We start from the raw sequence: 24,767 nt of genomic DNA, 5'->3' as shown, positions 1-24,767 counted from the left end.
AAGAATAACTTTGTCTCATCACAGGTGGATGACATGGGGTATGGGACATCCTTGTCTTCATCTGTCTCTGATAATTTCCTTGTGTAAGTGAGGATGTGACCGCTCCACGGTATGGTTGGGGGGAAGGTTTATGTTGTGGATATGAGGAAGAGTACAGTCAGAGTCATCTGGAAGAGTCCAGAGCAGGGAGAGAAAGTAGCAAACTAAACTGGGCCATGATGAGGGCAGGGAGCAAAACAGGAAGACCAAGAAAGACAGAAGGTGCATGGCAAAATGGCAAGGTTTTATACATACATATACATATACACACAAACACACACACACACACACACACACACACACACACACACACACACACGAGAAGCTGAGGGAAGCGAAGCTGGAGTTTAGTGTACGGACAGGGTGAGAAGAGCCAGGATGCCAGCGTGGACTCCATAACAGGTATTTGTGATGCTGAGCATGCACTTTGGTATGCTAATAATAGGCACCACAGTTAGTCATTTGTCCAGAGTTTCTTTTGAGCCTGACACCTTGTATTAGTTAAGATATGCCAAGTGCTAGGACAGTCACCTTCTAATCTCAAGAAAAGTCATTTAACATCCACAAAATAGTTCAATACAGCATTTGGTGATCCCAGCACCTCAGAGAGCTGCTGCCAGCCAGAGGATGTCCCCTCCATGGCCAGGCCTGTGATCACTGTGACATCACTTCCAGCTGTCTCCTTCAGTAGACTGTGGCCCAGGATCTGTACACCAAATAAACCCTTTCCTTCCCCAAGTTGCTTTTGATCGGGGTTTATTTTAGGTTTAGAAACCTAAAATAAGGCAAACTCAATCCCACAAGCAACAAACAAAACACATGGCCTCTTGTGTCCAGTGCTGGAGGCAGTCAGTCTACCCTGGAGCTACAAAAAGTAAAACTTTTAAAAGTTACTAGACACTTCCGTATTGCTTCCAAAGAGGTCATTTCAACTTGCAAACAATGCAGCAGGAGGATTTGATGTCATCCTACCTACTCAGATCGAGGGTCAGGAATTCTTATTTTACAGAGTTTTAAAAATCTGGATTTTTAAGAAAAATTTTAATTTGAAGTGAAAAGTGGCACTCATTTCTGTTTTGAGATGCACTTCTTCGGAAAGTACAGGAAGCCTCAGGAGTCCCATCCTCTACACAGAGTGCAAAGGGCTATGGGCTAGTGCATGCTGAACCCTCTAGAAATTGTTTGAGGGTGTGTGTGCATATACACATGTGTGCAGGTATACTTATGTGTGTGTATGTGTGCATGTAGAGGCCAAAGGAAACCTCAGGTATGTCTTCGAGGATGCTGTCCAGCTCCTTAGAGTCCCTCATTTGCCAGGAGCTCACCAGCAAGACCAAAAAACCCACGTGTCTCCACCTTCCCAGGACTGAATTTGCAAGCATGCATCACCATGCGTGGCATTTTTATGTGAGTTCTGGGGCTTGAACTCAGGACCTCATGCTTGCGTGGCAAGCACTTTACCACTGAACCATCTCTGTGGCACAAACCCCCCAGAAATTAGAAGGTACTTGTTACGCAATGTATAGACGCCACAGGACATAACCAAGAGGGACTTTGAGAACATGTGCGTACCACTAGTCAGCCACCTAGATCACAGTCCTCCTCCTGCAGAAGGCAAATATCAGAAAGAAAAAAGAAAAAAAGAAAGAGAACAAAAATTTCCATTTCTGTCTGGAATTACCATTTACAGTGAGGCTGCTTGGTGGCTGGCTACAGACAGCCCAGCTGCTAAGGCTGAGTCTAGTCTGGTCTGCCTGTCTCACTGCAGACTCTGTCTGATGGCTGCAGGGAACGAGCAGGATGTAGAGAAAACCCATCTTCACAGCAGCTCCTTCAGGCCCTTGCCACTGGAACACTCTGTGCCCAGGCCAGATTCCCGCCTTCATGAATTATTCACGCCGGCCACCTTCCCCAGTGCCATTCCTTCTAGGCTGGGTGTCTTGTCAGCTGGGGAGAAATTTGTAAATGTAATTTGTGTTCTCAATTTTTACCATAGTTGCAGTCATTATTTCTCCCCATAACTCTCCATCTTCCTCCCATATTTTCTCTTCTCCACTTTTTAATCAGAGGGACGTGTCAAGAGTGAAGCTGAACATTCTGCTTTCTCCTGGCGCACACCTCTTGAGGTGGCTGGTAGCAATGAGGAGCACAGCTGCATTCTGAGTGAAAGTGATTGCCAAGGGTATCTACTTCTTACACTTACACACACACACACACACACACACACACACACATATGCATTTATGCCTGTATGTCTGTGTGCATGCATGCATGCACAAATATATCCTTTCACTTGAGTATGCTTTGGCTTTTGGATTTTATACCGCATATCAGATATTTACACTGTGATTCGTAAGAGTAGCAAAATTATAAAGTAGCAACAAAATAATTTTATGATTGGGGGGTGTAGCATGAATCTTAAAAGGTCTTAATAAAATCAAACCTGAGGCAGGTATTGGGGTGAATGCTGGAAGGTCAGAGAAGCAGAACAAGCCACAGCCACCTCACCTCGCCAGTTCCTCAGCTGGTCCTGTTTCCTCAGGCTGGAAGCCTCTGTGTGCTCATCCCAGTGGTTCTCAGCTGAACTGCTGCTCAAAAGCCTGAAGCTTAACCAGTTAAAAGCTTCTAGTTTCTGGTCCTCACGCCTTATATATCTTTCTACCTTCTACCATTACTCCCTGGGATTAAAGGCCTGTGTCACCATGTCTGGCTGTTTCCAATGAGGCCTTGAACTCACAGAGATCCCAGATGGATTTCTGCCTCTGGAATGCTAGAATTAAAGGCGTGAGTGCCAACATTTTCTAGCCTAAGTATCTAGTGGCTTTTCTGTTCTCTGACCCCCGATAAGTTTATTAAGGTACACAATATTTTGGGGAACACAATACCACCACAGGAGGGGTCACCACAACATGAGTTGTGGTGTTTTGAAGGGTTGCAGCATTAGGAAGGTTGAGAACCACTGCTCTAGTTCCTCCTGAGACCCTGAAACCATTTGTGCAAATTAGGGAAGAACTGTCTACAATTGGTTGGGAGAGGTAGTTCAAAGGGTCCTGTCACTCTCCCATCCCCGTTTAGGGGTGAATGTCAACAGTCAACAAGCCCAACTATGACTCTTCTGGGAGCTGGAGCATCTGAATTCATAAAATCTGACTCAGGGTTTAGTACTGTACAAGGTAAAATGTGGTGGCCAAGCATGACCGGAAGGGACAGGAAGTGGCCTAGAACAGTGCTGGGGGAAAAAAAAAAAGGCTGATAGACTGGAGTGGGCACCTAGGAAATTATGTACATAGAGAGCCATCTATGTTTCTGGTTCAGCCAATGTGGGTATTTTGTTACAGCAGCACAAACACACTAAGACAGTCAATCCCCCTGTCCTGTACAGCTTGCCTGTCCTCAGCTTCAGCATTGCTGACAATCTGAGCAAATGAGTCTGTGATGGTTGATGTCAGCTGTTGGCTTGGTAGGACCTGGAATCTTCTGTGATGGGGTCTCAATGAGGGATTGTCTAGGAGAGGTTGGCCTGTAGTCCTCCTGAAAACGGTTCTCTGAGGTGGGAAGCCCCACCCTGAATGTCATCGGTCCCATGTCATAGCTGGGCTCTGGACTGAATGAAGAGGCTGAGCTCAGCAGCCTCAGTCATTGCTCTTTTCTGGAGATGTGAGGTGATGGCTGCCTCAAGCTCTTGCTGTCCCGACTTCCTGCCATGATGGACTGTGAGCCTGTGAGCTGAAATAAACCCTCCCCCTGTGAGTTGTCAGTCTGTCATGACCACAGGAAAGGACAGTAAGACATTTATCTGCCTTTCAAAGCACAGCTCAGTGGTCTCAGCACATCACTACTACCCACTCTTCTTCCTCCTCCCAAACTGCAACCATTCCCAGTCAACACCAACTGCCCATCCACTACACCTCACTCCACTTCCTGTCTCTGGAAATGACTATTGTAGGGATCGATCACAGGGCTTTTGTCCTTTGGGTCTGGCTTATTTCATCTCCCCACCCCCCACCCCCAGGACAGGGTTTCTCTGTGAAACAGTCCTGGCTGTCCTGGAACTCACTCTGTAGACCAGGCTGACCTTGAACTCAGAGATCCACCTGCCTCTGCCTCCCAAGTGCTGGGATTAAAGGCGTGCACCACCACCGTCTGGTTATTTCATCTCTTTTTCAGTATTTATCCATGCTACAGCCTTATGTTTTATGTAGTTATAACAAATACCACAGACTGTTAACTTATAGAACAGAAGTGTATTTTTCACAGCTATGGGTTGAGTCTTAGGCAGGTTCAATGTCTGGTGAGAGTCTGGTCTCTGTTTCCAAGATTTTCAGGATGATGCCTCCATCACGGTGTCCTTCCAAGGGGTGGAGGATTGTGTTCGCACAGGGCAGAAAGGCACAAGGGATGATCTCCATGTTGAGGGCAGCTGTGAGCTCTGCTCACTAGATGCCAAGGTCACCTTTGCAATGGTTAGTGTCGATTGTCAACTTGACAGGCTTTAGAATCTCCTAGGAGACACCCCTCTATGAAAGCCTGTGTGGGATCATCTAGATTAGTTTAGCCCCTGGGTATGCCAATGAGGGATTATGTTTAAGTTAATTGAGATGGAAGACTCACCCTAATAGTGGACCCCATTGTTCCCCTTTTACGGAATGCATAAAAAGAAGGGATCTGCTGAAACCCAGTATTTGTCTCCCTCAGCCTCCTGCCCAAGTACAGGTGTGAGGTGAGCAGCTGCCTCAAGTTCCAAGTCTCGGATGCTATGACTTCCCTGCCATGATGGACCATACGCTCAAACTGTGAACAAAATAAATCCTTTCTCCTGTAAGTTGCTCTTGTCAGGGAAGTTTATCACAGTAAGAAAACTCCCTTCTTGCTGGGCAGTGGTGGCACATGCCTTTAATCCCAGCACTCGGGAAGCAGAGGCAGGTAGATCTCTGAGTTTGAGGCCAGCCAGGTCTGCAGAGTGAGTTCCAGGACAGCCAGGGCTACAGAGAGAAGTCATGTCTTGAGAAAAAAAAAAAAAGAAAGAAAGAAAGAAAGAAAGAAAGAAAGAAAGAAAGAAAGAAAGAAAGAACTTCCTTCTTGTCACTGACATCTAAAAATGTCTACAGACTTTTCCAGATGACCTTGTTGAGAACCACTACATGGCACACTGGTCTCTAACTGCCCCTGAATGGACCTGTGTGCCCCCAACAGCAGTCATGCCTGGCAAAGAACCTGTCACAGTGACAGTCACACATCCCTCGTGTCAGGATTGCTTAACAATACCAGAGCAGAGTCTTAGTTAAGGTCACTGTTGCCATGATGAAACGCCAGGACCAAAAGCAAGCTGCAGGAGGAAACAGTCTATTTGGCTTACTCTTCCACATCAGAGCCCATCACTGAAGGGAGTCAGGACAGGAACTCACACAGGGCAAGAACTGGAGGCAGGAGCTGATACAGAGGTCATGGAGGGGTGCTGCTTACTGGCTTGCTCCCCCTCAGCCTACTTTCTTATAGAACCCAGGACCACCAGCCCAGGGATAGCACCACACACAATGGGCTGGGCCCTCCCCCATCAATCACTAATTGAGAAAACACTCTACAATTTTGCCTACAGCCCGATCTTATGGAGGCATTTTCTTAACTGAGGTTCCTTCCTCTCAGATGACTTTAGCTTGTGTCAAGTTGGCATAAAACTATCCAGCACAAGCAAATTTTTATGTAGCAAGCATTGAGAGATTGAGAGAGAGACAGAGGCAGAGACAGAGAAACAGAGAGAGAGGGTGTGTGTGTGTGTGTGTGTGTGTGTGTGTGTGTGTGTGTGTGTGTGTGTGTGTTAGTTCATGCCCATGTGTGGCCAGAGGACCACTTCACCTTCCATTTCGTTTGACGGAGTCTGATTCCTCCCTGCCATTATGACGTCCATCTAGATTCTATGTGGGTTCTGAGGACTGGCACTCCTGTCCTCAAGTCTGCATGACAAGTGCTCTCGCCCACCCAGCCATCTCCCAAGCTCCTCCAGCTTAAAGATTTTAAACTGAAAACAACTCTTTGTCTTCTGCATCTGTATTAAGTGTGTGTTGAGCCCTGTGAGGCTGCACCACCTGCTGTGAGCGAAGCAGCCTCTTGGTTTTCACCTTCATCTGGGGAGATATAAATCCTACTTAGAGTCAAGACGGGAGATCACACCGTGTCTGAAAATTAGATAAACAGACTTGTGGTGTCCATATACAAGTAACAGGATTTTCTTCAGTAATCCAAAACCAGGAGCAAGGAGACCATGCAGCACTTTCCATCATAAATCACATGAATTCACTAGCACATGCACATGACACACTCATGCATGCACACATACATGCACCTGCACACACATCCTGAAAGAGCAAGTCTAGAAGTGGAGGTGGCCGACAGCCGCAACCTGGGCAGTGTTTCAGCAGCTCAAAGTCTCCTCCGGGCACTGTCAGCATAGCTTGGTTCTCTCCACAAACACTTGAGTTTCCACTCAAGCTGTGGAGCTCTGTTAATACTCATCAGCCCCAGACAGAAGCTCTTACTCCCTCTAGAGACTGGGGTCGGGGGAGGGGGGGGTCCTGGAGATGCAGTCTACTCCACCTGAGGTTACCTGAGGGTGGATTTGTTTGTTCCTTTGTGTTTATCAGTGTTGATCACAGGATGTGGGAGATGGAGTCAGGGAACTTCGGAGTATGAAAAGCAATGCTCCTTCCAGGGAGGGGCAGCCACGAGCACTCAGCTTCTTTTGGAACATTCCAGAAGGCAGTACGGTTATCTCTTCTTTTTCACTGTGTCCCTGCCCTCTGTCCTGGGACTGAGGACCGTAACAGAGCAGCCAGTGCAGCCTACAGATGTGCTTGCAAGATGCCTCTGCCATCACCTTCTGGAGAAAGATAGGGATTTCACTAACAGTATGGCAGAGTTGATCGCCCAACTCGGGTATCCTGGTGTGTGGACACTACCTTACTCCTGTGCGTGGAGCTGACCCGGGGATGCATCAATACTACACCAATAGCTAACAATGGCTCATGTTTGTGGGGGCAGCCTCTCAGGTGGGGTTATTTGTCACACAGCAGTAGCTGGCAGTTGGAGAATATTCTACTTTACAAGGCATATACATATGGGATATATATCTATATATCATATGTGTACGTTTGTATTATGAATCTTGCTTTATGTAGCCCAAACTGTTCTCAAACCTGCAATCCTCCTGCCTTAGCTTCCTGGGCGGTAGGATCACTGCCACCAATGTGCCACCACACCCAGCACATTGTTCATCTTGGGTCAGTGGGTTTGTTTTATTGTGGCAGCATTTGTCTCTTTCCTCCAGAGCCCAGAGCAGCCAGGGTCTGGATTCTGGGTCCTGTCAGCTCGCTCTTTGTAGCTCTTAGAGTCTCTTTAAATCTGTCTCCTTGGGAAAGGTTAAGGAGAAATCATGGTCCTGGGCCTCAGGGAAGTGGTTGTTTAGGGACAGGGCGAGTGTGTGGCAACCAAGGGGGCTTATGAACAGTGACAGATGTCACAGATCTCATGACAACCCTATTTTTCATCCCTACCCTCCACCCTAACTCTGCTCTTTCAACAATTCTCCTCTTCCCCTATCCTCCTCCCTTTCTCTTCCTTCCTCTTTCCCCAACATCCCTTCCCTTTCCACCTTCCTCCCCCCATCCCTGTCTTCTCTATTCTTCCCACTCCCCATCCTCCCTCCTCTAACTCTACCATCCCTCCTCCCTCTCCATATCCTCCCTTCTCCTCTTTCCCATTCCCAATCTTCCCTCCTCCTTCCTCCCCACTCCCCATCTTCCCTCATCCTCTCTCCATATCCTCCCCCCATTACCTGCTATCTCCAGCAGTATCCTTCCTGGCTTCTCTACAGAGGCAGCCTTTCTGAACACACATTTGTGTGACCATCTTCACAGCAGTAGCTGAGACAGAGGGGACCAGGCAGTCATTCACAGGTGAGTGGAGAAGCAGTGTGGCCTGCCTACACAGCAGAATGCTGTCCAGTCTTGAATGTGAAGGGAGTCCTGCCAGCTGCAACAGGCCAAATCTGAGGACACTGTGCTGAGTGAAACAAACCAGACATGCAAGGAAGAACAGCTGGAGGATTCACCTCTTGCCTGTCCCCACAGCCAGCATAGTCATAGAGACAGAGGCAAGATGACCGTGGGCTGAATGAACATGGTACCTTGATGGGGCCTGGGTCTCAATGTGGAAAAATGAGCTGGATGGTAGGGAGCATGCTTAATCCCTGGACTGGATACTCAGAAGTGATTAAAAAGCCAACTGGGGAGCCGGGCGGTGGTGGCGCACGCCTTTAATCCCAGCACTCGGGAGGCAGAGCCAGGAGGATCTCTGTGAGTTCGAGGCCAGCCTGGACTACCAAGTGAGTCCCAGGAAAGGCGCAAAGCTACACAGAGAAACCCCGTCTCGAAAAACCAAAAAAAAAAAAAAAGCCAACTGGGGGCTGGAGAGATGGCTCAGTGGTTAAGAGCACTTGTTGCCCTTCCAGAGGACCTGAGTCCAGTTCCCAGCACCCATGTCTGGCGGCATACCACCACTTATGACTCCAGCTCCAGGGGATCCAATGATTTCTTCTGAACTTTGAGGATACACACATTTATATCTATATAAATATAAAAATTTGGGGGTTGTTCAAGATAGGGTTTCTCTGTATAGCCTTGGCTGTCCAGGAACTCACTCTGTAGATCAGGCTGGCCTCAAACTCAGAGATCAACCTGCCTCTGCCTCCCAAGTGCTGGAATTAAAGGCATGTGCCACCACCACCCAGCTTAAATCTCTAAAATCTTTTTAAGGCAAACATTATGTTTAATACAGAAAGTGGCAATTCAGCCTCCTGATGCCTATCTCTCTGCCTGACTACAGCTCCAGCTGACAGAAAGATCTGGAATCCAGAGTCTTCCTGGCAAAGTCATGGGTACACCTATGTGCTCCCCCAGAAGGTTCTCCCTCCTCACTGGCTTAACTCAGAAAGTCATTGTCAAGATGACTCAACTAACACTAAGACCTTGCAGTCAAAGTCTCCCTGACACCCTTTCCCCTACAGCCCACCTCACATGGCAGATATAGAAAGAGGGCTGTCAAGTGTACACCCTGGGGGAACTGCTATCCTGACAGACAGAAAGTTGGGACGGAGTGGGTGGGATGTGTTTGGGTGCTGATGGTGTGGAAACAGCTGGGGAAACAGATGAGCAAAGAGTGGGAAAGAGTGGGGTGGGGCGCAGCAGCTGGGGCTGGCTCACCCCCCTTGATGCCTCTGTACTTCTAAGGGAGGGCCAGAGCCAGCCTGGCAGGGGGCAGGACACAAGCCCCAGGCCTCAGGTGCTCAACAGAACAGCCAGTGATGCAGAACTCAGGGAGGCCTTGACTCAACATCCCTACGTTGCTGAATCCTGCCAGCAATGCCTGCTTGGCCATCAGCTCTGCTGGCTCAGCACGGGCTGTGTGTCCTTGAGCAGGCTTCTCTCTCACTCTCTCTCTCTCTCTCTCTCTCTCACTCTCTCTCTCTCTCTCTCTCTCTCTCTCTCTCTCTCTCTCTCTCTCTCTCTCTCTCTCTCTCCTTCTCTCTCTGAGCCATGACCCAATCTAGAATAATAGGATCAACATCTAGAAGAGAATACAAGTGTTTTAATATGTCTAATACATGTTCTATGCTTGGCCTGGCTCCCGGCATAGAGTGAGTGCCCAATAAGCATTAGTCACTGTGGGACAGCTGCCACAGGCCTGTGGGTCCTTACTTCTGCTGCCTGTGTCTTTGTGTGACCCATGTCCCTGAATGACTCACTTCTAACTGGTAGCAGCCAAGCTGACAAGACACCACTGGCAGTGACCAGCTGCCTGACACCACCTTCTCCTTGATGCCCTCTTACTCTGGCCCTTGGGCTCACTGGCTCTGAGGACCCTAGTGAATAGGTCTGAGATGATCACCAGTGTGTCAAACCCATGGTGCACAGGCTGCCTGCACCCCAGACAGCTAGAAATAAGGGCTAATACAAAATCATAAAATGGAGTTAAAACATTTTGCAATTTTTTTCTTTCCTCCTTCCCTCCCTCCCTCCCCCCTTCTCCTCTGCTCTCCTCTCCCCCCCCCCCCACCTCAATTCAGTTGCAGGGCTCTGGAGTGATAATGTATCTGTGAAAAGCCAAAAAGGTTGGACATCCCTGCACATGTGACTGGAACTGCCACTGATCTTGAAGAATTAGCCATGTGCATAAGAGCTTGGAGGAGGAACTCTCCATAGCACCTTGAGATGACCTAGTCTCACCAGGACCAGAAAGTTAGTGAAGTGCTGTCACCCCCAGATTCTCACCCACCAATAGTTGTACAACACACACATGTTGCTGTGTCACTGACTTTGGGTGATAACACGCTGGCTGGAGGTCTAACCAGGACTGGAACTCCATCCTTTATTTCTTGTCCACCTCTCTGCTAGGCTGTGCTGGCCAATGCTCCTCCAACCCTCCATTCCATCTCTGTCATTTCCTGCACAGCACTAGATGGCATTATCATCTGGTGCTAGCCTAGATCTGCTCTGCCATCTTGGCAGGAGCACTCCCCAGGCCTGTGGTTGGGAGTCTCAACTACCACAGCTGTCTTTGGAGAACAACTCCAACCCCCACCACTGAAATTCCCAGAGCCTTGGCTCCTCCCCACTGTTCCCTGAGTACTGAAATGTGGAGGTGAATCCATCTGAAGATAACTCTCAGCCCTGGCCTGGAATCTGATCTCCAGCAAAAAGTCTGGATTCAGGCCCTTCCATAGTCTTACGGCTAGGCCTGGAGCTTTGAGTGCCAAGAGTAGGCTGGTCACTGGCCAGTTGGAGGGGAAGAAGGCTGGGAAGGAATCCTGATGTGAGTCCAGGTCCAGCTCTACCCCCAACAAGCTGGGCCACTTTGGAATAGTTCCTGCCTGTCCTGAGCTTCAGGCACCGTTTCTTCAGGGGTCTGTTGTAAGATGCTTAAGTGAGGTGATGTGTATGAGGGTCTCTTTTTTCTGGTCTGTCTGGCTCCAGGACTGATTACTTCCTACAGACCACATACCATGCCAGGCTGTACATCTCTCAGCCTGTGAGAAATAGCATTGCCATTCAGTCTCCGTATGGCTTGGGTTTTATGAGCCAGCTCCCCAGTCCCTGGGTTCTAAAGGGCAGAGAGTGGTCACTGTATGCCGCGGAGCGCTGCCAAGCCTGCGCCCTTCACATCATTCTTGTTTTGTCACGGTGTTGCCGTGTTTTAAAATAGTGGCTTTCATTTCCCCCTGCTGCCCTCTGAGAGGCAGGCCTGATGCAGAGTATAGGGAATACAGGCTGTAGATCAGGAGCCTCAGTGACATTTAGACCCATTAATCCATCAAGGGAAGCTGTGCCACCTCACACAGAGAGAGACTTGACTCCCCTCCCTGGTGCTGGAGGCTCAGGCATCACTTGCAATGTATCTTGGCAGTTCATGGACCAGCTGCACAGCATCCCAAAAACAGACCAGGGAATTTGGTGTCAGGTGTTCTGGCCTTTGCCTGTCCCCAGATTGTTTTTAGGAGGAAGAAGGTGACTGAATTTTGCAAGAGAAATTGAGTTTCCATGATAATACACAGTATATCCTAGAGTGGGAACCTCCTGAAAAGCCCAGTCCACCTCTAGTCTCCAGCATTTAGCTGTGGGCCTGTGAAGAGGATTCAGCATGGACATGGAAAATGAGTGTGTCTATGTCTCTCTGTGTGTGTCTGGGTATAATAGATGGGGGTCATTAGATGGGTGGATAGGTGAGTGGGTGGATGGGTAAATGAGTAGGTAAGTAGATGAGTGGGTGGGTGGGTGGGTGGGTGGATAGATAGGTAGATGAATGAATGTGTGGATGGATGGACGGTTGAGTAGGTGAATGGATAGGTGAGTAGCTTTATAGATGGATTGATGGATGGTTGAATGGGCAGGTGTCTAGATGTTCAATTGGTATATAGGTGTGTGGGTGGGTAAATGGATGTTGATAGGAATGGGTGGTTGAATGAGGAGCAGGTTGGTGAACATATCCATAGATGAATGAATAAACAAATTGCTGGCCAAAAAACAGAAATTCTTTTCTAGAGCCAATAAAACCTTATGAGAAGATTAAGATGACTGTTGAGATCAGGCTACCCCCACTCAGTTATTCTGTGTCCTAGGAAGCAGTGATTTGGTTCTTTAGAGTAAGCCTTGCTCTAAGAGGCTCTTTGGTTTTTGGGGAGGAGGGGGTGTTGACACAGGGTTCCTCTGTGTAGTCCTGACTGTCCTGGAACTCTGTAGACCAGGCTGGCCTCGAACTCAGAATTCTGCCTACCTCTGCCTCCCCAGTGCTGGGATTAAAGGTGTGAGCCACCACCACCAGGCTTGAGACTCCATTTATCAGCAGCTTTTTCATTCATTTTGAGGGTGGAACGTTACTGTGCTTGGGGTGGGGGGTGTGGATCTGCAGGCAACACCATCTATCTGGTACCACTGAGGCAGCACAGACTGCTCATGGCTTATTCCTGAGAGTAGAAAAGGAGCCACCCTATAGGTTTATAGGGTGACTTGAGACTGTAGAGTACATGGGAATATTAAAATCATATGAGGAAAGCCAGGCCCAAGAATGTATCAGGCTGGTCTACTGAGTGAGAATCAGGACAGGCACCAAAACTACACAGAGAAACCCTGTCTCGAAAAACCAAGAAAAAAGAAAGAAAAAGAAAAAAAGAAGAAGAATGTACCAGGCACACCAAACCATAGAGTCTGTATCCCATAGAGAGGACCTACTGTTCTTACTACCAAACAGTTCTGGCCTCTCACCTTACAGCTGGGCTCACAACCCTGGTTCTCCTGCAGTATCAGAAACAGCTTCTTTTCTGGACTGATGGTTGAATATGTTGGTATGTAGATGCTGGTTGGTGTGTAGGTGAGTAGGTAAGATGGATGTTGGTAGACGGTTTTGAGTTTATTGTCTTATCAATACTGATTCTGTGTGCATTCTCTCAGCCCACTTCTGAAACTTCTCGAACTCTTCTGTGGTGTCTTTAACTTATATTCATACTCAAATACAACACACACACACACACACACACACACACACACACACACACTTGCTATGTGCTGTATGATATGAGAGTTAATATTAGTAATTATGAATGTAGTAAGAAAACCTGCATTCACCCTGGTCAGGCTACCAACGTAAGCAGGATTACCTGTCAAGTTGCTATCATTGAATCCACTGGATCTTGTGAATTTATTATCATTATTCAATACATTCTGACATCATGGGAAGACACACACATGTCTGTTCAGGGTGCTTGCACAGCCCACTCACAATATTGACACAAATCCATTGGCCATCTACACAGAAAGATGCCAATAAAAGGAAGCTGTGTAGAAAGGAACATGTTTCTTTCACAATTGTGAAATGCCCCTAGTATAACTCATTGATTCCTGGGCCACTTAACAGGTCTTTTCATGGACAGCACCTCTGAGCTCTAAAGCCAAGATTCAGAACCTCAGAGGCCCCTGCTAAAGGTTATCTTTTCCCTTGGATGAGAGCTGAATGTTATGGACCCTCTCTCACAGTATACGCTGTACCAACCACAAGACTGTGAGCTTGTGTGCTGGGATCAGGACAGCAATGGACACCAGAGCCTCCTCCTGGGTAAAAATGAGATAGAGACACACAGAGCTCACAGCAGTGATTTCAATGAAATCACCAAACCACAGCATTGGAAGGCCACAGTCAGTGTTATAGTAGCCAGCACTCAGGAAGCAGGTCAGGAAAACAGGCATTTGAGGCCAACCTGCACTAGTGTCTGTTAGGACACAAGCCTGCATCTTTAGAGCAAATCCCACAGCCTGAATCAGGCCATGTCTTCTCACAACTCTCTGAGATGGAGTTAAAAAGGAGTTTGTGTTGTGATCTGGCAGTTCTCAATTTATGGTACCCAACTCCTCCATGTTCCCTGTCACATATACTATGCTGAACTAAATCTGAGGTATAAAACCTTCCCACCACCCCTAAAAGGCTATTAAAAAAAAAATCAGATCTTCTGGGCATGGTGGCTCACGCCTTTAATCCTAGCACCTGGGAGGCAGGAGCAGGTAGATCTCTGAGATGGAGGCCAGCCTGGTCTACATAACAAGTTCCAGGATAGTCAGGGCTGTCCTCAAGATCTACCTGCTCCTTACAAGCTTTTACAGGGAAGCCTGTCTTTCCTTTAAAGCCCCATCATGTTCAGATTCTCCATATATTGTATAGTTTCCACCTAATGTTCTTCCCTTCTGGGGAATATAACATTCCCTGTCGTTATAATCAGCCTCATTCCTGATGGGAAGTTATGTATCAGCTTCCCTTTGCAGACTGAACACTGCAGCCTTTTTAATCATCTTTTCTTAAAGTCTCAAATAAACAAAAAAGTAACCAGCAACAGATAAACTTACAAAAAGATAATGAAGCCTAGAGAGAAGCACAGAGGGTGAGCTGCATCTTCGAAGCTTCTGAATGGAGAGATTGACTTGAGGCACCGGTTTCTCCTTTGAGGACAAATCAGAGGTGAACAATGGGTCTTCAGGACTAGGAGAGATGGAGACAGGAAGGGTAAGGAGGGCCACCCAGGGTGCCTGACAGCTCCTTTGTAAAAGAGCCACACTCAGTGGCCAACTAAGGTGGGAGAGATCTGGGGTTAAGTTCTTTGTCTCTCTTTTGTTTTCTTGCCATGCTGCTTCTCCTCTCTGGATGAGGACAGAGCTGAAGGAGGAGCTTAAGTCAGGCTCATGGGTCTGCGTCCCTCTCTCCTCCCCATCCTAGTCATTGTCCTGCAAAGTGACTGAGCCTGAAAATGGGGGTGGAATGCCTGTTCTCGTGGGTGTGCCCAGAGCACAGAACCAGCTCTGAACCTAGTGGACTTCTGGCCTGGTATCGTATGGCCCTTTTACCTCTGGGCATAGTAAGATGCCACCTTGAACTTTGCCTCAGAGCCATGACAACTAAAGCAGAATAATGCCACAGTAGCCAAGTCCATGATGATGGTAATGTCGTCCCTCACCTGGGACTCTAGTCTCTTCTTTCAGAGCTGAGGACACCTCCCCCCGCCCTTATCCAGAGAACAGTGACAGTCTGAGCTATCACTCCTCAATACTGGGCAAGTGGAAGGTTCATTGAAAAAGGGACTCCATGATGGGAGGGACTTTGTAGTGATGCAGCTGTTTTGGGGTCACTCACGCTCCCATAAGTAACCCCTCACCTGTGCTCTGTAAGCAAACCCAGTATGTTCATTGGTCTCACCAAGTAGGAATTTAGTGAAATCATGCTTTGGCTTGTCATCGGTGCCCATCTGGGGTGGGGACATTCCCCTGTGTCTCCCCAGGAAAAGTTAATGCAGCACCTGGGAAAGGAAGGGGCGACATTGCCACCCATTCTGGAGCTCATCCTCAGAGCACAGCTGCCCTGCATGCCAGCAGGACTCCTGCAGGGCTCGCTAGGGGCAGGATCGGGGGACACAGTGGCAGTCTGTTACACATGACAGCTCTCTGAAAAGGGCACAGCATTTACTTTAGCAAATCTGAGACAGGACTAGTGAGCTGACCGCAGTGGGTAAATACCAAGGGTTAAAAAGCAAGTCCTGCGTCATCACCCTTTAGAAAGGACGGGAGCGGGGCCAGCAGGGACTCATGGCATTCAGAATTAAGATCTGAGTATCTCAGCCGCACACCTCAGGGATGAAATGGACCAGCTCTATTTTAGCATCACAAAGTACCCGAGAGCTGGACCCAAATGATCTCTAATCATTACAGAATTTCAGATTTCTGGGCCTGTTTCCAAGCCTGCTATTAAGGCTGTTCATCAGAAGTAGCCACAGCAGGTGCCAGGGACTGACCCTCAGAGGAGGCAGACTTGCAGAATAAGTCCTGAGAAGCCCCCTGGGGTTAGGACCCTCTGTGTTCTCTGGAGGCCGCATTCCCTCAGCTCCTCATGTTTAACCTCAGCAGGGCAGAGAAGCCATCCTCAGCATAGGGGTCACAGACCAGCTTCTGGCTTTCGGACCTCTTCCTATTGGTGGAATCCCCCTCCCCCTCCCAAGGGTCATTCAGGAGTAGGGTGGGGTCTTGTCTTTGGTTGTCACATGTCTGTGGACATGACTGAGGAGGAATGCTGAATGCCCCTCTGTGGTGGCTAATTTGGGTGCCAACTTATCTAGGCCATGAGACCCAGTTGTTTGGCCAAGCATTTGTCTGTTTCCTTGAAGGTTTTTAGATGAGATTTATGTTTATTTCAGTGGCTGCTGAGAAGGGCAGCTCACGTGGATGAGCCCAATCCCAGCAGGTGAAGGCCCTAAGGGTAGAGAAAGATGGTGGCACACACCTTGACCCCAGCACTCATAACTGGGCAGCTGGAGGTAAAGGCAGGCAGATCCTTGTAAACTCAAGCTGGCCTGGGCTACAGAGAGAGTGTTTCAGGCCAGCCAGGGCTACACAGTGAGACCCTGCCTTTAAAAAAGAAAGAAAGAAAAAGTCCTGAATGAAGACTTAACGTTATGAGACAAAGATCCTCCAGAGAAGCCATTGAGGAGTTTGTCTCCTGTGGCCATGGACCGCTGGGCTTGGGGCCTGCCCCTAAGAATGGCTTGTTTCCCCAGTGAGACCCCCCTTGGAGTAAACTAAATTTTCATTTGCAAGTGGCTATCACTCGAAGACAGTGTCTGTGTTAGGAGTGGGGGCATGTGTCCATATCTGCTTTCAGCTCTAGGACCCCATCTGGTGCAGATCTGTGCAGACCCTGTGCGTGCTGCCTCAGTCTCTGAGTTCATATGTACAATGGCTCCGGCGTGTCCTTCATCCCCTCTGGTCCCTTACATTCTTTCTGCCTCCTCTTCCACAGTTCCCTGAGTCCTGAGGGGAGGGATTTGATGGAGACATCCCTTTTAGGGCTGAGCGTTCCAAGGTCTCTCACTCTGCATATTGTCTGGCTGTGGGTCTCTGTATTTGTTCCCAGCTGCTGCAGGAGGAAGCTTCTCTGATAATGGCTGAGCAAGGCACTGACCTATGAGTATAGCACAATGTCAGGAGTCATTTTATTGCTGAGCTCCTTTAGCAGAACAGTAGTAGTTGGTTTTCCCCTGGGTCCCTGGCCTATCCAGTCTTAAGTTCTTGGCTGCCAAAGCAGCACTGGGTGGATTCCGTCTCACGGAGTAGGCCCTGACTCAATCAAATAGTGGTTGGTTACTCCCACCACCTTTGCGACCACTATTGCACCAGTGTATCTTGCAGGAAGGTCACTCTTGTAGGTACCAGTGTTTATAGCTGGGCAGGTGTTTACCTTTGTCCTTTGCTAGCATACAGAGTCCCTTCCAGCACCGTGAATACTAGTCCACGGGGGTGAAGGCTTTAGGTGAGCACTAGCTCGACTTCTCTGTGTCCAATGAGTTGTGTGAGTGTTATCTTCGCAATAGGGCCTAGCTGTCAGTTTGTGGAAAGCCACCAACAGCCTTGGCAATAGCCAAGATGAGGTCTCTTTCTGTAGCCCTAGCTGTCCTGGAGCTCTCTATGTAGACCAGGTTGACCTTGACCTTACAGAGATCTGCCTGCTTCTGCCTCCAAAGGGGTAGATTAAAGGCCTGCATCCCTATGCTTTGCTAATAATAATTTAAAAAAATGAAAACAGAGTGAAGACCAAGGTTCCTACAAGAGGGAGGAATCACATACCTTTGGTTTCAAGGCCTCATCATTTGCTCCTGAAAATTCCAGACTTGCTGGGCCCACAACCAGGTGAACCAGCTCCCAAAATCAGCACCTGCACCACTCTGTTTTTCCTCCCCTTTCTCTCTGTCTGGAATCCTGACTGACCATCCCACCAGGACCCCAGAAAGCCACCAACCAGCCCAAACAACAAACCCTCTTTGTTTCTGCTTTGGTCACTGGGCACAGGGGCAAATACCTTTAATTCCAGCGCTTGGGAGGCAGAATCAAGAAGACCAAGAATATAAAGTCATTCTCAGCTACATATATACATTCTCAGCTGGGATACCTATCAGGCCAGAGAGATGATTAGGTGGGTGAAGCGTTGCTGTATAACCCCAACAGCCTGAGCTCAATCTGCAGAACCCACTTGTACCCAGCTTTTTCTTTTGGGCCACCAACCAGCTCCCAGATCATGACACGGAGACTTATTAGTAGTTTTGAATGCTTGGTCTAGCTTAGGCTCATTTCTGGCTAGCTTTTTTAAATTAACCTGTTTCTCTTTATCTACCTTTAGCCTCGGGGCTTTTTACCTTTTCTTATAATCTTGCTGTCTCTGGCTGGCTGACGGCTGCCTGGCTTCTTATCCCAGGTGTCTCCCTCGTTCTCTCCTTTTTCTCTTCTCTTAAGCCTAGAGTTCTCCTCCTATTTATTCTCTCTGCCCGTCAGCCCCACCTAGCCTTTCTCCTGCCTAGCTATTGGCCGTTCAGCTTTTATTAGACCAATTGGCTGCCTCAGGCAGGCAAGATGAAACAGATGCAAAACATCTTTTTATAATTAAACACACATTCTTAAATCATTAAACAAATACAGCATAAACAAAAGCAACACACCTTTACATAGTTAAAGTAATATTTCTCAGCAAAAACAAATGTAACACATTTTTGCCTAGTTAGATAATACTCCACAACACCCACCTAAAGGTGGAAAGAGAACCAACTCCTCAAAGTTGTCCTCTGACCTCCACATGTGTGGCATGCATGCATGCACCCACCTACACATCATAAACAATAATGACAATAGAACGTAAACAGTAAAAACAAAACAAAAGGAAGGAAGGAAGAAAATGCAGAGCTTAAAGGATAACTCAATCAGTAAATGGCCTGAGTTCAGAAGTCATTAAAAAAAAAAACAAACTAGGAGTAGTGGCACAGGATTGCAGTCCTAGCATTAGACAGACAAACAGGAAGTTCCTTGGGGCTCACTGACCAGCCGCATAGAGAATTCCAGATGAGAGACTGTCTCAAAACTAAGAAGAAAGTGGACAGTGCCTAAGAAATAGCCAGTGCTCAGGCGTGTGTGGAGGACAGAGACACAGCGGGACAGAGAACAGAGTCAGGATGACAGACTCCTTCACTCCAACGCTTCCGCTTAACACATCGAGGCAGGATCTGAGAGGAGGCCTGACTTGCAGAATGTTGACTGTTCTGCACTCTGCCAGGCCACTTGCCCCTGTCGGGCTAGCTCATGCGTCTGGCCTACTGCCCAGGCTTCCCAGATGCCAACAGTCCCCCTGCAAATAGCTCCCTCACCACCCTTCTTCCTGGGACTCCCAGACAGAGGAGGCTCAGCTCTCTGCTCATCTGGATGCCGGTTGTTCCCAGCAACCACCAAACCTATGGGCTGCGTGTGAGGTCCCTCGGTGGACTGCCGGTCTGTGTTTCTAGTCAAATTGTCCCAGAGTCTGTGTTTGTTCTGGAACTTCAGTGCACGACCTTGCTTAGCAGGATGTGATGAGCTGAAGAGCCCAGAGGGGAAGAAGCATTTATGATTCTTTCTCCAGAATGTGAGGCTGGCTGTGAAGCTGCCCGAGTTGGACCCAGGTCAGGAGCCCTAAGGAGGCTGCTATAGCTGGCTTGTATTTACAGAGCCCACTCTCCTGGGTGCCTCCAGCCTTGACTGCCAGAGAAAGTTAATGTTTTTAATTAAATAACATGTCATGGTTTGAAAGGGAATGGCACACAACAACGGCCTTGTTGAAGGAAGTATGTCGCTGTGGGGGATGGGCTTTGAGCTCTCATATGCTCAAGCCACACCCAGTGTTTCACTTCACGTCCTGTTGCCTGTGGATCAGCTCTTTCTCCAGCACAATGTCTGCCTGCATGCCACCATGTCTGCCTGCATGCCACCATGTCTGCCTGCATGCCGGCGGCATGTCCCACCATGATAATAAAGGACTAAACCTCTGAAATTGTAAGCCAACCCATTAGATGTTTTCCTTTTTAAGAGTTGTCATTGGGAGCTGGAGAGATGGCTCAAGAGGTTAAGAGCCCTGGCTGCTCTTCCAGAGGTCCTGAGTTCAATTCCCAGCAACCATATGGTGGCTCACAACCATCTATAATGAGATCTGGTGCCCTCTTCTGGCATTTAGGCATATATGCAGACAGAACACTGTGTATATAATGAATAAATAAATAAATCTTAAAAAAAAAAAGACTTTAAAAAAAAAAAGAGTTGTCATTGTCGTGGTGTCTCTTCACAGCAATAGAAACCCTAAGATAACATGTATAAGGATTTTTCCACTACAACTACTCCCCTAATTTATTCCTATTATACAGAGGACCCCAAGATGGCACCTGGGCTGTTTGAAGCCATTAAAAAGACAGAAAGAGAAAGACAAGTGTGGTAGTGCATGCCTGTAACCCAGCACTTGGGTAGTAGTGTATGCCTGTAACCCAGCACTTGGGTAGTAGTGTATGCCTGTAATCCAGCACTTGGGTAGTAGTGTATGCCTGTAACCCAGCACTTGGGTAGTAGTGTATGCCTGTAATCCAGCACTTGGGTAGTAGTGTATGCCTGTAACCCAGCACTTGGGTAGTAATGTATGCCTGTAATCCAGCACTCAGGCAGTGGTGTATGCCTGTAATCCAGCACTTGGGTAGTAGTGTATGCCTGTGATCAGCATTTAGATAGTAGTGTATGCCTGTAATCTAGCACTCAGGCAATAGTGTATGCCTGTAATCCAGCATTTAGATAGTAGTGTATGCCTGTAATCCAGCACTCAGGCAGTGGTGTATGCCTGTAATCCAGCACTTGGGCAGTGGAATCAGTACAATCAGGAGTTCAAGGTCATAGACGCTGCCTCAAATATGTTGTGGGCAGGGTCCTGGACAGAGGGTCAGCAGTTAAGAGCATGTACTGCTCTCCCAGAGGTCCTGATGGCAGGCACATTGGAGGCCAGAAGAGGGCATCAGATTGTTTGGGAATGGAATTACAGATGGTTGTAAACCACCACGTGGGTACTGGGAATTGAACCTAGGTCCTCTGCAAGAGCAACAAGTACTCTTAACCACTAAGCCAACAAGTACTCTTAACCACTAATCCAACAAAGTGGATTGGGCTGGGAGTGGTGTATGTAAACTATAGTCACTGTAACCCCAGCATAAAGGTGACAGAAACAGGAGGATCCCCAGGGATCAATGGTCAGCTAGTTTAGCTCAATGAGAGACCCTGTCTTCAAAAGATAAAGTAGAGAGTCATTGAGGAAGACATCCACACACGTCCACAGCGGTGGTGGGGGTGAGGGTAGGGGGGACCAGGCTTTGTGGTGCACACCGGTAATCTCAGCCCTCAGAGGCTGAGGCAGGAAGATAGTGAGTTCAAGGGCAACCAAGGCTACAGGGTGAGAAGGATGACAGTCTTGGATGGCAAGGAATTTAGAATATTTGGAAGAAGACCAGAGATGCTGCTCACAGGTGATGCCCCAGGTCGGGAAGTAAAATCAGAGTCATGACTGAACCAGGAGGCAGACATGGAGGGATGAGCAATGTCACTGGGTTGTCCTAAACTCATCCACCACAGTGAGGACTCCACGGACATACCCTAAAGTCAAGAAGGCTATTGCACATACATTATGCAGGCCTGAGGGGGTGATGACGGCAGGAGTTGTAAGCTAAAACCATCCAAGAAGAGTAGGAGCCGGCTTAAAGCTGTCTGCACTGCTTGTGTGTGTGTGTGTGTGTGTGTGTGTGTGTGTGTGTGTGTGTGTGTGTGAGAGAGAGAGAGAGAGAGAGAGAGAGAGAGCTGGGAGTCAGGCTCAGTTTCTCACCATGGCGAGGAATTTACTAAGCTGTGTTCCCAGCCTGCTTTCTCTTTCTTTCCTCCCATCCAACTAGTTTTTTTTTTTTTTTTAAAAGATTTATTTATTTATTATGTATACAGCATGTATGCCTGCACACCAGAAGAGGGCATCAGATCTCATTACAGATGGTTGTGAGCCACCATGTGGTTGCTGGGAATTGAACTCAGGACCTCTGGAAGAGCAGTCAGTGCTCTTAACCTCTGAGCCATCTCTCCAGCCCCCCAACTAGTTTTTTACAAAAATGCTTTATTTTGGGCTAGAGAGATAGTAAAGAGCACTTGTTGTTCTTCCAGAGGACTCAAATTCGGTTCCCAGCACCCACACTGGACAGCTTATAACTGCCTGTAACTTCTGTTCTAACAGATCTGACACCCTCTTCTCTTCTGGCCTCTGAGGGCCCCTGAACATGTGTGACATTCACATAGACACAAAGAAACGAAAATGATTTTTGAAAAACCTTTAAAAACACACACCATGTAGCTTCAAAAAAGGGGCTCAGTCTTACAGCATTTTGAGCTCCTCTTAGCTGAGGAGAGTCACACAATGACTCTCAGTGTGAAGGCACCAACTCCTACCCCTTCCCATGCCTCATTTGGTTTCCCCAGTCCCTGTCTCCCAAGGTCCTTAGAAAAGGCTGACCCTGGCTGTGCCATTTTAAATGGAGGGGGAGGGGCAGGGGGCAGGTCATGGAGGTTTATGAAAATGAAGGTTCTGATCCAGGTCAAATGCTTGGTGAGTCACAAAGGCCCATAGGAGGAAGCTCAGTTCTGCGGTGCCATCATATCATCCATCAGAGCATCGCCATCATGTGCTTTTGAGGGCTCTGTCTTTTAATTATCACTTTTAATCATGGTAAAACATTCACAACATAAAACCTGTCTCCTACCCAGTTCAGGCACTAAATGCATTTACACTCTGTGTGGCCACCCCTGCCAGTCTCTGAAAGTCCTACATTTTGTGTTCTCTCTCTCTCTCCCTTGCCCTCCTGATCTCCCCCTCTCTGTATGCTGTGTGTGCAGATGTGTTCATGTATGTGTATGTGGGCACATGTGTCAATCAGAGGACAGTCTCCAGTGCTTAATCTTTTTTTTTTTTTTTTTTTGGTTTTTCGAGACAGGGTCTCTCTGTGTAGCTTTGCGCCTTTCCTGGAACTCACTTGGTAGCCCAGGCTGGCCTCGAACTCATAGAAATCCGCCTGGCTCTGCCTCCCGAGTGCTGGGATTAAAGGCGTGCGCCACCACCGCCCGGCTCCAGTGCTTAATCTTACCTCGAGACAGGGTCTCAATTCTTTTAAAATTGTGTATGAGGGCTGGAGAGATGGCTCAGAGGTTAAGAGCACTGACTGCTCTTCCAGAGGTCCTGAGTTCAATTCCCAGCAACCACATGGTGGCTCACAACCATCTGTAACGAGATCTAGTGCCCTCTTCTGGCTTGCAGTCATACATGCAGACAGAACACTGTATACATAATAAATAAATAAAGCTTAAAAAAAAAAAAGATTGAAACATTCTTAAAAAAAAAAAAATAAAATAAAATAAAAAAATAAAATAAAATTGTGTATGAGTGCCGGGCGGTGGTGGCACACGCCTTTAATCCCAGCACTCGGGAGGCAGAGCCAGGCGGATCTCTGTGAGTTCGAGGCCAGCCTGGGCTACCAAGTGAGTTCCAGGAAAGGCGCAAAGCTACACAGAGAAACCCTGTCTCGAAAAACCAAAAAAAAAAAAAAAAAAAATTGTGTATGAGTATATAGTGGAGGCATGCATGCTATGGTACGTGTGTGGAGGCCAGAGAATAGATAACTTTTTGGGGTCCATTATCTCCTTCCACTCTTAAATGAGTTCCAAGGATCGAACTCAGGTCTCCAGGCTTGCACAGTAAGCACCTTTACCCACTGAGCAGTCTCTCCCGCAGGAGACAGGGTCTCTTGTTTGCTGCTGTTAGCACATGAGCTCCTGGAAACTCTCCTGACTCTGCTTTCCAACTCATCAGAGAAGTTTGGGTTGCTTGAGCTGCCATACCCAGCTCTGTTGGTTCTCACAATCTGAACTCAGGTCTTTGTGTTTCCATGGCAACCCCTGAGCCACCTCTTCAACCCATCAGCCTCAAATTTTGAGGATTCTGGGGACCTCTCATGATGCAATCATAGGGTATTTGTGCTTTTGAGTCTGGCCTGGGTCACTTATCATTCCACAGGTCTTGGGGTAAAGCAACATCCATATTGTGGTATATACCAGAATATCATTCCTTTTTCAGGCTGAATAGTTTTCCATTATATGGCTAGACCACACTTGGTTTATCCATTCATTAAATATTTGAGTTATTTCCACCTTTTAAACCATGGCTGTGGGCAGATGGATGTGTAAGTGTCTCTTGGAGACTGCTTCATTCAGGAAGCTGTGGCTATCCATATAACCACTGTCTTGTAGACTTCTGTGTAGTTTTCCCAGTGGTATTTTGGAACCCGGGGCCTCACAAGGCTGAGTGAGTGCAATGCTGCACATACCCCCAGGCTCTATATAATGCTTCTCATTTCAGAGTCTCCCTGAGCTGTTTGTGAGCACAAGGGGTGTGTGTGGGTTTAGAGCCTTCACCTCAGACCCTGCTGAGGGTGTCAATGCACACATGGTCTTACCTCATCTTATAAATGAGGAAATTGGGGCATAGAGAGGATAGGAATCTTATAACTCACCAGGGAAGTTTTAAACCCAGCTCATCTGACGCTCTAATCCAATCACACCATCATTTCACCAGACCATAATAACTGCCATCTCACAGTCAAGCCTGACGTAAGTGGAGCTGAGACTCACAAAGCCGTTCTCCCTGACTCCTACAGTGAGTCTTAGATATTGAGGTCAGTTGTCGGGGACCTCCCTCCCCTTCCTTCACCATCCCTTCAGACACGTGGGCGTGCTAGG

General features: G+C 47.9%; 1 long non-coding RNA gene across 2 annotated transcripts; it reads right to left on the bottom strand.

The window, feature by feature from the left end:
- Window positions 1-1,697: 1,697 nt before the first annotated feature.
- LOC131916496 (uncharacterized) lies at window positions 1,698-24,767 on the bottom strand. Of its 2 annotated transcripts, none has more exons than XR_009380551.1 (5): window positions 24,542-24,767; window positions 14,478-14,610; window positions 7,868-8,094; window positions 6,641-6,913; window positions 1,698-1,986 (listed from the first exon to the last, which is right to left on the bottom strand). It is a non-coding gene; the product is annotated as an uncharacterized LOC131916496 (long non-coding RNA). The 2 variants fall into 2 exon arrangements; XR_009380552.1 differs by having other exon boundaries at window positions 7,868-8,089.

Source organism: Peromyscus eremicus, chromosome 8a, assembly GCF_949786415.1.
Source record: "Peromyscus eremicus chromosome 8a, PerEre_H2_v1, whole genome shotgun sequence".
Classification (NCBI taxonomy): domain Eukaryota; kingdom Metazoa; phylum Chordata; class Mammalia; order Rodentia; family Cricetidae; genus Peromyscus; species Peromyscus eremicus.
This window is presented reverse-complemented; position numbering and strand designations above follow the sequence as displayed.